The sequence below is a fragment of the Fukomys damarensis genome, unplaced genomic scaffold (genome assembly GCF_012274545.1).
Source record: "Fukomys damarensis isolate Sample0158 unplaced genomic scaffold, DMR_v1.0_HiC HiC_scaffold_19, whole genome shotgun sequence".
Lineage (NCBI taxonomy): Eukaryota > Metazoa > Chordata > Mammalia > Rodentia > Bathyergidae > Fukomys > Fukomys damarensis.
The window spans coordinates 63310135-63321817 of record NW_022900931.1 but is presented as its reverse complement, the minus strand read 5'-3'; positions in this window follow the sequence as shown (position 1 = coordinate 63321817).

Genomic DNA, 11683 nt, shown 5'->3' with positions numbered 1-11683 from the left:
TAGAAATATGCAGGGCATTTTAGACAGAGGGAATGATATGTACAAAGGCCCTTCTCTCCCCAGAAAAACTCAGGCCCAATACAGGGGATCTAGCTAGAATAAGGAGTGTGTGGCAAGAAGATAGGCCAGATGCATGAACAAGGAAAAGGAACTAGATTATGTAAGCCATTATAAAGCCAAGAACGTGGCTGAAAAGTGACACCCTAAAGGACCTAAAGTTTTAACAGCTGAACTATCAACGTATTACTACTTCATGTTATGTCTTCTAGAGTTTTCAGCAACTTTGCAGCTAAAATAAGTAATAGTCAGGCTGTCTCAACATACATGGTCTTCAGGCTACTAGGGTTTATACTGCACAGCTACTTCTATTACACTCAAATGAACAGACTCCTGCGACGACAAAGAGGAGAATGTAACTTTCTTCTGACTCTCATTTCTACCTGGTAGGAGCCTACATTTCTACAACCCTCATATGCTCATGTGTGCCCAACGCATGGCAGTGCCATCAGACCACCACATGCTAATGTGACTGATAGATGGGGGTAATGAATTGAAAAGTACAACAGTGACCTTAAGCATTAACGGACTTGTTCTAAACATCTTCCTCCTACAATGTGGAAAGCCAAATCTTCAGTGAAATGAAATGTAGTAAAAATTGACCATTTAAAAAAAAAAGAAATCTCAAGGACTGTGGCCAGTCACCTCCAGATGATGATGTGCTCCTAAAGGAAGCCACATTCCAAACTTCAGTAGGAATAGGAGGGGTACCTACGGGTAAGAAAAGGCAAACCCTCTCTATCCTCCTCCTATCACCAGCTACTTCTCTAGGTGATTACTTACATAAACAAGATCACAAGATATTTGTAAACATCTAAAGCATGTTTACATATATCCTTGGAAATACTTAAACAGCAAAGATTTGTACAAAATCAAAGTGCTTTAAGGCCCAGGGATGTAGCTCAGTGGGGCCACACCTGCCTGGCAAGCAAAAGGTCCTGAGTTTGATTCCTGGTTTAAAAAAAAAAAAAAAAAAAAGATGCTTTGGCACATTTTCTGTAGTTTATCTGTAGTATACAGGTATAATTATTTTGTTTCAACCCACGAGGATACATATAGGTGTGACAGTCTCAGGACTGCTGATAAAGGTTAAGGAAGTCAAAGGTGCTCACCTAAAAACTTTCCTCCATCACCTCCACACCCCAGGAATGGCAGGTTTCAAGGTTAACCCCTTGGACCAATCTTACAATGCAATTTAGCAACATCAGTCCTATTTGAAGTAACTGCTACCTGGAGCGGGCATATCATCCCTTGTCTGTGACTCAACTATTATCTGCAAAGTGGGTCCAACCATCTATAACTCTCAGAAATCCCAGACTAAAAATGAAAGCAAAATATTAGTTCTATCTTGAAATAAACTAAAATGCATTAGTCATGCCTCACCTTGTTTAATTATCTTGCTTTTATTGCCATGATAGTCTCAATTATCTCAAAGATGTTAGAAGAAAGTAACAGTCACTCTGAAGAATGTTCCAATGGCCACGACTGCCTTGCAAGCGCAAGGTCCTGAGTTTGATCCCTGGTATCCCCTAAAAAAGTTCCAATGATATTTTTAACCTATAATTACACTGACACTCTCAAAAGTGAGAATTAGCTGGCATGGAAATGGTTAATTTTTGGACACCTGATAACTTCCCACTTGTTAGAAATCTAATAAGTTCTTTGGTGTAAGCACCCTCTTGTAAGCTTTGATGTCTGGATAATGCAGTTTTACTAGTTCCTCAATTGGACTGAATTACATGGTAAACAAAGACTGTTATAAATTTTAAAAGGTCTCAAGCACTCGGTTTAAAGGAAATAACTCTAAGCTCCTGGTTATATACACGTTCAACTCTTCTAAGAGGGAGGAAAAAAAAGGCTGAGTCACTAAATTTAATGATCTGAAGGGCACAAAGGAAGAGAAAGTAGAAGACTGGGCATGTACAAGACTTTATGTCTTTAGAGTTTAAATCTGATGGGAACTGATGTTCTTAGTGGGCAACTAAGATACTCAAACAGTGAAATATGAATATGCATTCTAAGAATTTTCAAATACTAATTCTTTTAAAACTGAAGTACAATAGGAAAAAAAATTCTCTTAAAACAGTTAACTCAGTTGGGTGTGGCAGTATGCCCCTGTAATCGCAGCACTCAAGAGGCTGAGGCAGAAGGATCCCTTGAGTTTGAGGCCAGTCTGAGCTACATAGTGAGTTCAAGGCTGAACTATATGAAGACACTGACTAAAAAAAAAAAAAAAAAACTCAGCACTTATGTGCTTTTCTTTAAGTTGTAGACAAAGGCTTATGGACAACTTCAAAACTTTTTTTTTGCGGGGGGCGGGGGAGACAGGGTCTCACTATGTAAGCTGGCCCTACTGTGTAGCCCAGGTTAGCCTCAAACTCGCAGTGATCCTCCCGCCTCAGCCTCCCGATGCTGGGATCACAGGTGTGCACCACCATGGCCATCTTGATATGAGTTTTGATACATATAAGAAGATATGTGGGCCAGGGATTTAGCTCAGTGGTACCAAAAAGGAGGTATGTGATACCTAAGACAGTTTAAAGTGATGAGGGTACTGATAACCATTAAGGTTGGTTCCAAGACTAAAGAGTTGATAACTAGAAAGCATAGGTCATAAGAGAAATCTGTTATATTGATTCAGTATTCCAATTTTCACAGGACATATGAGGGGCAGGTGGGTTTTTTTTTTTTTTTTTTTTCTTAACACTAAGCTTCTATCTTGAGAACATAAGGTCTGGAGTTAAAGGTACATCTTAATATGAGTGTGTGGATCATTTTTGTTTAAATGTAGTAAGTAGGGTATTATCAGATTAAACCTCCACAGATTTTTCTTTCTTTCTTTCTTTCTTTTTTTTTTTTTTTTTTTTTTTTTTTTTTTTTTTTTTTTTTTTTTTTTTTTTTTTTTTTTTTTTTTTTTTTTTTTTTTTTTTTTTTTTTTTTTTGGTACCGGGGATTGAACTCAGGACCTTTCAACTTGCAAGGTAGGCATGGTGTTGCTGAGCTAACTCCCCTACCCCCCCTCCACAGGTTTCACTTAAAAACTAAACAAATGCAGGGAGAAGGGGTACGCCAGCAATCCCAGACTCAGGAGGCTGAGGCTGGGAGACAGTAAATTCAAATCCAGCTCTGGCAACTTAGCAATACTTTGTCTCCAAAAACAGAAAAGAGCTGAGTGTGTAATTCAGTACTTTCCCTGGGTTCAATCACCAGTACAAACCACAGTAATTCTTTATATCTTTCAGTATTACAGAGATATTCATATTAAAAAAATAAAAACACAACAGTTTCACATCTGTGGCCATGAGTCAACTACTTGAGAGGAAAATACTTCAGAATACAGGGATACCTCAGCTGTCTAACAGCTCTAAACTTGAACTTTCCACTATCCAAAGTTCAAAAGAAATCTGCTTAATGTTGGTAACTTTACTGGATAGAAAAACCATGAATCTGATTTGAAAAGTCGTGCAGTCTTGGCGCCACTCTTGCCCAGGCAGCAGGTAGTGCTCCTGAGTGCGTTAACACATTCATCACTGTGCTTCGTACATGAACGTGTGTGCTCTATTCGAGTAAAATATTGTAACCATGACTCCAAAGAAAGTTAGTGATACCAGCTATAAAGCTAAGAGGAAAACTAGGAACCATGATAGAATTAAAGAAATTGTTGGAAAATTTGTTAAAATCCTGGGAAAATGAATTTATCAGTGTAACTTTTGGGCCTCAGAACCAATTATTTGGTTTAACATTATTTCCCACTAGAAAAATATGTTCAGTTCTCAAACTTTTTGGTGTTTGAACACGAATTTGGAATGAATTGAGTTCAACAACTGATGTATTACTGTATTTTCAATTCTCTATCATAAATACATGCTATAATAAAACAATGCAAAGATCTGTGCTTTTTTTTAGAACTTGTCATCTCCTCAGGCAACCAGAGCTCTCTGTGATTTGTTTAACCATGATTCCAGCTCCCAACCAAAAGAATCTCTGCTGGAAGGTGGAAGGAGGTTTTGTTTTGCTTTTTTCCTCATTGAGTTTATCGGTACATTTTATAGGTATACAGTAGTTACACATTATTGGGATCTTGTACCTTTACATGACAGGTCTTGGTTCTCATTTTTTCCCCTTGTCCCTGCCCTCCCTTCACCTGAGGTTTTGTTTTTTAACACTTCACAAAACACCCAGAGTAAGAAGATAGCACGTATTTTCCAGAAGTGCCACTGTGATCTCAGGATTACTGACTGCTGAAGTTCATTCTGTCACAGCTCTCTCAGGCACACCTGGGAATGTGTACCAACCTTCCATCCTGAGGAGGAAATGTTCCTGGGCTCTGTGGTCCAGGATGCACCCTTAAGACACAGGTCTCCCAGCACCAGGGAGTTCCGGCGTCTGCCTTACAAGTGCAAGGACCCGAGTTTGATCCCTGGTGCCAAAAAAAAAAAAAAAAAAAAAAAAAAAAAAAAAAAAAAAAAAAAAAAAAAAAAAAAAAAACCACAGATCTCCCACCATTATCCATAAATGTCTCCAAATATAAGAACAGTCAATCACAATCACATATGGAACAGCATCAAGTAACACAACGAGGAAATCAGCTCATAGGGACCTATCAACAAAGGAAATACAATACTTATTACCATAATTTTCCTTACTGTAGAAAACTCTTTCCCACAAGGCAGAATCCACAAAAGTTTTGCACAGTTTACTATCCAAATGGGCCAGGAAGGATAGGCTGTAAAAGACCCAGTAAGAAGAAAAGGTAGCACTAAACTGGACATGGTGGCCTGTGCCCGGTATAATAACACTTGGGAAGCTGATGAAGGAAGATTTTGAGTTCAAGGCCTGTGAGTAGCAACGCCCTACCTCAAACCCCTCCCCACAAAAAAGAGGGGAATATTATTCTCTAGTCTAGCAATTTAAACATTTAAGCTCAATGCTTGTCTTCATATTAATAAACACTAAAATTTCTAGTTTCTTGTCTTTCCTCTGAAGTACAGATAAGTTAGAGAAGATGCAAATAGACTAAGGTTTCATCCAATTTATTAATCATGATATCCAGATGAATTGAAAGAAACTTCAAGTTGGTGATAATGCAAAAATGGCATGTCAAAGCATTTAGCTGTAAACAGGATTATAATCTTCATTCCTCTGAGATATAACAGGCATCTTCATTTTCTGTGAGTCAGATTTCTGCTGGAATCTGAAGCAATACCCTAATTCTACTGATCCATCACAAGAAATGTCTTCTGAAAAGACTACATTAAACTCAAAAAACACAGCCTCCAAGACTGCTAACAGAAAGGTCTCACTTGATAGCTCCAGTTATACAGCAGCTAGCTTCTTTCCTGAAGGTTCAGATGGATGGCCAGTTGTGTACTGCTATCTAATCTTTATGACTAAAAGCCCAAATGTCCATCAAACAAACCAAATACATATTTATAGAGCAAAGACCAGGTGATGAAACACAAGGGCACTGTCCTTGCTGATAAAGGTCTTAGAATTTACCTGAGAATACTACACTTAAAAAATAACTAAACCCTACGTGGAGTGGTGGCACACACTGGTAATCTCAGCATTCAGAAGGCTGAGGCAGGAGGATCACTGTGAGTTCAAGACCAGCCTCAACAAACATGGTGAGACCCTATCTCAAAAACAAAGAATAAAACCAAAACAAAAAACAAACAAACAACAAAAAAACCCCACCCAAACAATTATGTACTGTAAACATACATGTATTAATAACAATTTAAAATGATTAACTAAAACACTTGACAATGAATAAACAGTACAGACCATTTCCTGGGACCCAGAAATAGGAAGAGGAGATCACTGAGAAGTGGGATGGTTGGGAAAGGTGCAAGAGCAAAAGTAAAATCTGAATTGGTATTAAAGACAGGCCACATTTAGAGAGGTGGTACACATATTCCAAAGATGCAAAGGGAGCTAAAGATGGTGGTAGACATCTATAATCCCAGCACTCAGGAGGGAGATTCCTACAAAGGGAAATTTAATTCAAAAAATGAAAAACAAACCAAAACAAAAATCAACTTCAGCTGGGCATGGTGGCACATGCCTGTAATTCCAGCACTTGGGAGGCTGAGGCAGGACTGCTGCAATTTTGAGGCCATCCTGGGCTATGTAGTGTAAGTTCAATGCCACCCTGAAATACATAGCAAGATTCTATCTCAAAAACAAAACACAAAACCTCAAGTTGAGTTTCTTGGCAGTTGTATTTCTACCATTCAATCGCATGCTAATTAAAATAATATTGGTGATGCATTTACAGGTGGAAAATGATAGATTTACAAAAAAATAAAAAATTACATTTTTCCCTTAAGTACTGTTAGCTGATCCACCAGTACAGTCTACATGCACTTAAATCCCATCAGTTTGTAATGGGAAGATTTCCTCGTAAAACAAAATTTAACCATATTCCTTGGGCTCTAAGGTACAGAGGATCTCTATGATGGTCATCACCTGGGTCTTTAGAAAGACTAATGTGTTTACACTTCTGATCTGACACGTGTCATCTGATACAACAGATGGGCTATTCTTGGACACTCACTGGGTGTGAGACTCACCTCACCCTACATCCGCTGCAAACTCAGTGCGTCGTTCACTCTAGAAAGTCCAAGGAAAATACAAGGAATCAAAAATTTTCAAGGACTAATAAACTCTGATGGCTATTGTAACAATCTGGCCTAGAGATTCTTTTTGTTTTGTAGTACTGGGGAGAGAAACCAGGGCTTCACACATGCTAGGCACGCACAAGCGTGCGCCACCACGCCGGGCTCTATCTCTTTATTTTAAGACAAGGTTTCAGTAAGTTGCTTAGGGTATCCTTGAACCTGTGATTCTCCTGCCTCAGCCTCCTGAGTCACTATGATTACAGGCATGCACCAGCATGCCCAGACTAAAATTCATGTTTTGAAGGGCAGCTACAAAAATTCTCTGACATGGGCCAGGGATTTAGCTCAATGGTTCTTCCATCACCTGCCTTGCAAGCTCAAGGTCTTGATTTGATCCCTGGTACTAAAAAAAAAAAAATTTTTTTTCTATTTTTTAAATCTCTAAGGGCTGGGGATTTAGCTCAGTGGTTCTGCTGCCTGCCTTGCAAGCACAGGAACCCAAGTTCGATCCCAGGTACAAAAAAAAAAAGTTTGAAAACCAGGCGTGGTGGCGCACAGCCTGTATTCCCAGCACTTGGGAGGCTGAGGCAGGAGGATTGCTGTGAGTTCGAGGAGACCAGCCTGGGCTACACAGTGAGTTCCAGGTCAGCCTCAACTACATAGTGAGAACCTGTCTCAAAAAAACCTAAATAAATAAATAAATAAATAATCTCTGACATTCCATTCATAAACTTTGCAAATGTTCTCCTCTGGCCCCTTTTATTCATCTTTTCCTCAGGCTCTGCTAAAGGGACCTCTGAATCCTAGAGCAGGATAACAAAACCATGTTGCTATCGGACTATGGTAGCTGGCCCTCACTAAACACAGCAAGATCGTTTCCACGAAATTCTCACGCTTTGAAGCATACAGAACCCTTCAAACTGGTCCTAAAAAATAAAAAGTTCCACACCAAGTTATTCACAACATGCAATAAGAATCCCATGATGAAGGGACCACTTTTAACAAAAGCACTTAAAAGTTTATCCTCAGTAGCTTTCTACCAGGTGGATATAAAATTTATTTCTAATCAAGCTATCAGACCAAAGCACAGGGCAAATACAAAGACAAAATTAAAAGGCAAGAGGATCAGGGATTTAGCTCAGTGGCACTGCACCTGTCTTACAAGCACAAGGCCCTGAGTCTGATCCTTGGTACCAAAAAAAATTAAAAGGCAAGAAATTGGTCTCACTTATGCAGTGTGATTTCTCTGGTTACTTGTTATGATACTGGGAAATTTATCTTTGGTCTATGCCCCTATTTCCTGGCATACAACTCCTAAAATCTTTGGAATCTTCCAAGTTTTGTGTCCAGCCGGGGATGGGACTCAGTGATAGTGCCAGCCTAGCATTCCTGAGGCATAGGACTGATGTGGTAAGAAGTGTTAATTTGTGTGCTAGTAAATTGATTGGGACCAGAAGACCCTAGGCAGCTTCAGGATAAGGGTTACTCAACTAAAAACAAGGCAGGAGTAGAAAGCTGGGATTTCAGCCCCATCCTCCAACCCCTGGAGAGGAGAGAGGGGCTGAAGCTTAAGCTGATCATCAATGGCCAATTTTTAAATCAATCATGCTTATGTCAAGAAACCCAATTACATCCCAAAAGTACAAGGTTCAGCAAGCTTTCAGACAGCTAAACATGTGGAGATTCCTGGAGGATGATGGCGACCAGAGAGCCACCCAGGGAAGCTCTGTGCCCCTTCTCACTCTCTTGCCTTATACATCCCTTCATCTCTTCCTTCCTTTCTTTCTTTTTACCCCTAGTACTGGAGGCTGAACCCAAGGCTTTTGCACTGAGCTGCAGTTCCGGCCCCATTTTTATTCTGGGATCAAACCTGTGATCCTCCTGCCTCAGCCTCCTTATATGCTGGAATTATAGGTGTGTGTTGTGTCTCTGCACCTCGCTGTATCTTTTGTAATATCCTATAGAATAAACCAGTATACAATTCCCTGAGTCCTATGAGCCACTCTAGCAAATTAATTAAATTCATGGAAGAGGTCATGAGAATCCTGATTTCTGCTAGAAAAGGTAAACAACCTGGCACAGGACTGAGCCTTCAACCTGTGGGATTTGATGTTATCTTCAGGTTTACATTGTCAGGACAGAATTGAACCTTAGGACACACAGCTGGTGTCCACTGCAGAACTGTCTGCTTGATGTGAGAGGGATGCACTTCTGGTGCCTGAAATGTGCTTGAGAATACTGCAAGAAACAGTTTGTTAATTCCTATATCCTAGGAACTGATGTCAGAACTGGGATAATTTAAGATAGCCCAGGTTCAGAGAAATGTGGTTTGGGAAAAAACCCAAAAGGGTTGAAGGTGAGGAACTTTGACTTCTGGGTGGCAACACGGTCACTCACAGTACAGGGCGGCAGCTATGCTGCCTCACGTATTAAAGGTAAAAGTTACCAGTGTTATTCAGGAATGGGTCCAACTGCTGAAGAGTTGCTTAGCTAGACATACATGGAAACTAAAATTACTAAGAAAAAAACTTGAATTCTCACTCCCTTGGTTATTGCAATCTGTAACAGTTAAAATGAAAGGAGAGCACTGGGTCAGGCATCGGTGCTAGATCAACCTCACATTCCAACCTGTCTGAGACTGGCCACCAGTCTCAAGCCACCGCACGAGAGAAAAATTATTGAAGGACAACAGGAAATACCTCCAAGAACTCTGGTCACCAAGAAGGTAGTGAAAGGGGCAGGAGCAAAAAAGCAAGAAAAGAATGGGATCAATACCACAGATTCCTGAGGCACTTTTCCTCAAGTGTATTCAGGGAGTGATAAATTGAGGGGCAACTGTCTTGCGTGCAAATGCTGCAGAGCGGATGGAGGAGCACATTTGGGTAGACACAGACTCAGCGCTTACTGTGGATAGATGCCAGGTGGCTATACATAACCCAAACACACAGGAAGTCATTCCCAAGGGCACAGCTGCCAGGTGGACTGGATAGAAGCCATTGCCAGCTCTGTTCACCTGAAGGAAAAGGGCTACTGGCCTCCACCCATACATACCAAGTGGAAGGAATGATCTTGGAGAAGCAGCTGACATGATCTATGCAGGCTGCATGGCAGGCTTCTACAATGAGCAGGATATGCACCTGCTAATACTCCTGGTATCCAGATTATGGTAAATGCTTACAGAAAGGGGGAGCCCCTTTAATGTGGGACTCCTGTCTGCCAGGGAACCTTATTGCTGCAAAACCAAAAACCAGCTCAGAAAGCCTTATCAGATTTGCTGGCTTATTACAGATGCTAATAAAAACTCTATATGAATTAAAAAGGTGAAAAGCAGAGGGAAGAGTCAGCAAACTTAGTGAATTCAAGGCCAGCCCAGACTACATAGTGAGATCCTGTGTCAAAAAACAAACAATTCAAATAGAAGGTAGAATAAACCCATGGGAGTCCCTGCTGGTCCCCTAACATTAAGGAGTTCCAAGTAAGTTTGCTGTATTTGTCCTAGATAGAAACTTTAAAATTCAGAAGGCAGAGATTATAATGAGAAATTTAGTCTGAAACTCCCTGGAGCAACAGGGAAATTAAGATGACGATGAACAGTAATCAAGATAAACACTAGGGTACACTGGCTCAAATTTCCCATCTCCATCCCTGGGACCCAAAGTCTCACGAATACAAGTAGAAAAAAATGTTTGCAGTGGTGAGACGAAATTCCTGAGACTCCTCCATGTGGGAGCCCCATGCACTCCGGTATCAAGATCCACTGGGGAAGCCTGACACGGCTACAATCAGACTGAGAGAGCAGAAGCTGCAAGGGTGGACACGGCTGTGAGAGCCCGGATGTTGCGGCTGGGTAGACGTAAAGAAGCTACATCTCCTGCACAGGGATATTTTCTGGGACTGATAAGGTCACTACTTGTTTCATAGAACCTAACCGTTAGGTCCTAATGGATGCCTAATGGATTCGGAAAGGAAGGGGATGTAGTTCAGTGGCACTGCGCCCGCCTTGCAAGTGCAAGGGCCTGATGAGTTCGATCCCTGGTACCAAAAAAAAAAAGGGGGTGGATGAAAGTAATGAAATTAAAAGTTTACAGGCGAGGCGAGTTGATATTTATATAAGTATGTATACACTGTTGTTTTCTCGAAACTTGGTAGTAAAGCCGAGACCTTGTGCACACTAGGCCAGTGCTCCACCGCTGAGCCACAGCCCAGCCCCACAAGTCGGGATATTTGAAGACGCTTCATGTAAAGTGACTGCGCCTCTTTCACCCGGCTGTAGGATGGGACAGACATCGTGTCTCACTGGGAAAGGGCTCCCCCACCCAACACGCAGAGGGCCTGGACATCCCCCCTGCCCGCAGTATGAACTGGACGTGGCAGTGGGAACCGCTCACACGCCCCAGCCCAGTGTGGAGGAGAGGATGCCAGCAGGGGCGCGTTTCGGAGCCTCAGCTGGCACTCGAGGGGCTGCGGGCCAGAGAATTTCCACTCAGGGACACTTGCTATGTTCGACAGGGCGTTGGCTGAAGCGGTCCCTACGAGTGAAGGACACCCGAGAAAACTACGCTGCCTTGGGTGAAGCGCTCGTGGGGCCGCAGCACCCAGCAGTTCACTGTGTAAGGGCCTCGGTCTACACGGGCCTGCTGGGTTCTAGGGACACTTGGACCGCGCCTTAGAACAGCTCTCAGCAGGCCCAAGAGCCGCTAGCTGTGTCGATGGTATCTCCATGGGGAACAGACCCACGCTTAGAAGGGTGCTGCTCTGAGACAAAAACATAAACCAGACTCGCGGGCTGAACTGCAGTGAAGTACTCAACAATGTCAGAGGCCCGTGTTTGGGGTTTTACTGACTCCTGGCCAACTGAGTGTTTATTCCTGTGTTCTCAGATCTTGTTAAGGAAAATAACAACAAACACCAGGATTTATGGTAAGCTATAAAGGTATTCTACACCAAAGGTAATACAAAACCAAGGCAAATTCAAACTTGGCAGCACTCCAATAAGCGTAGGT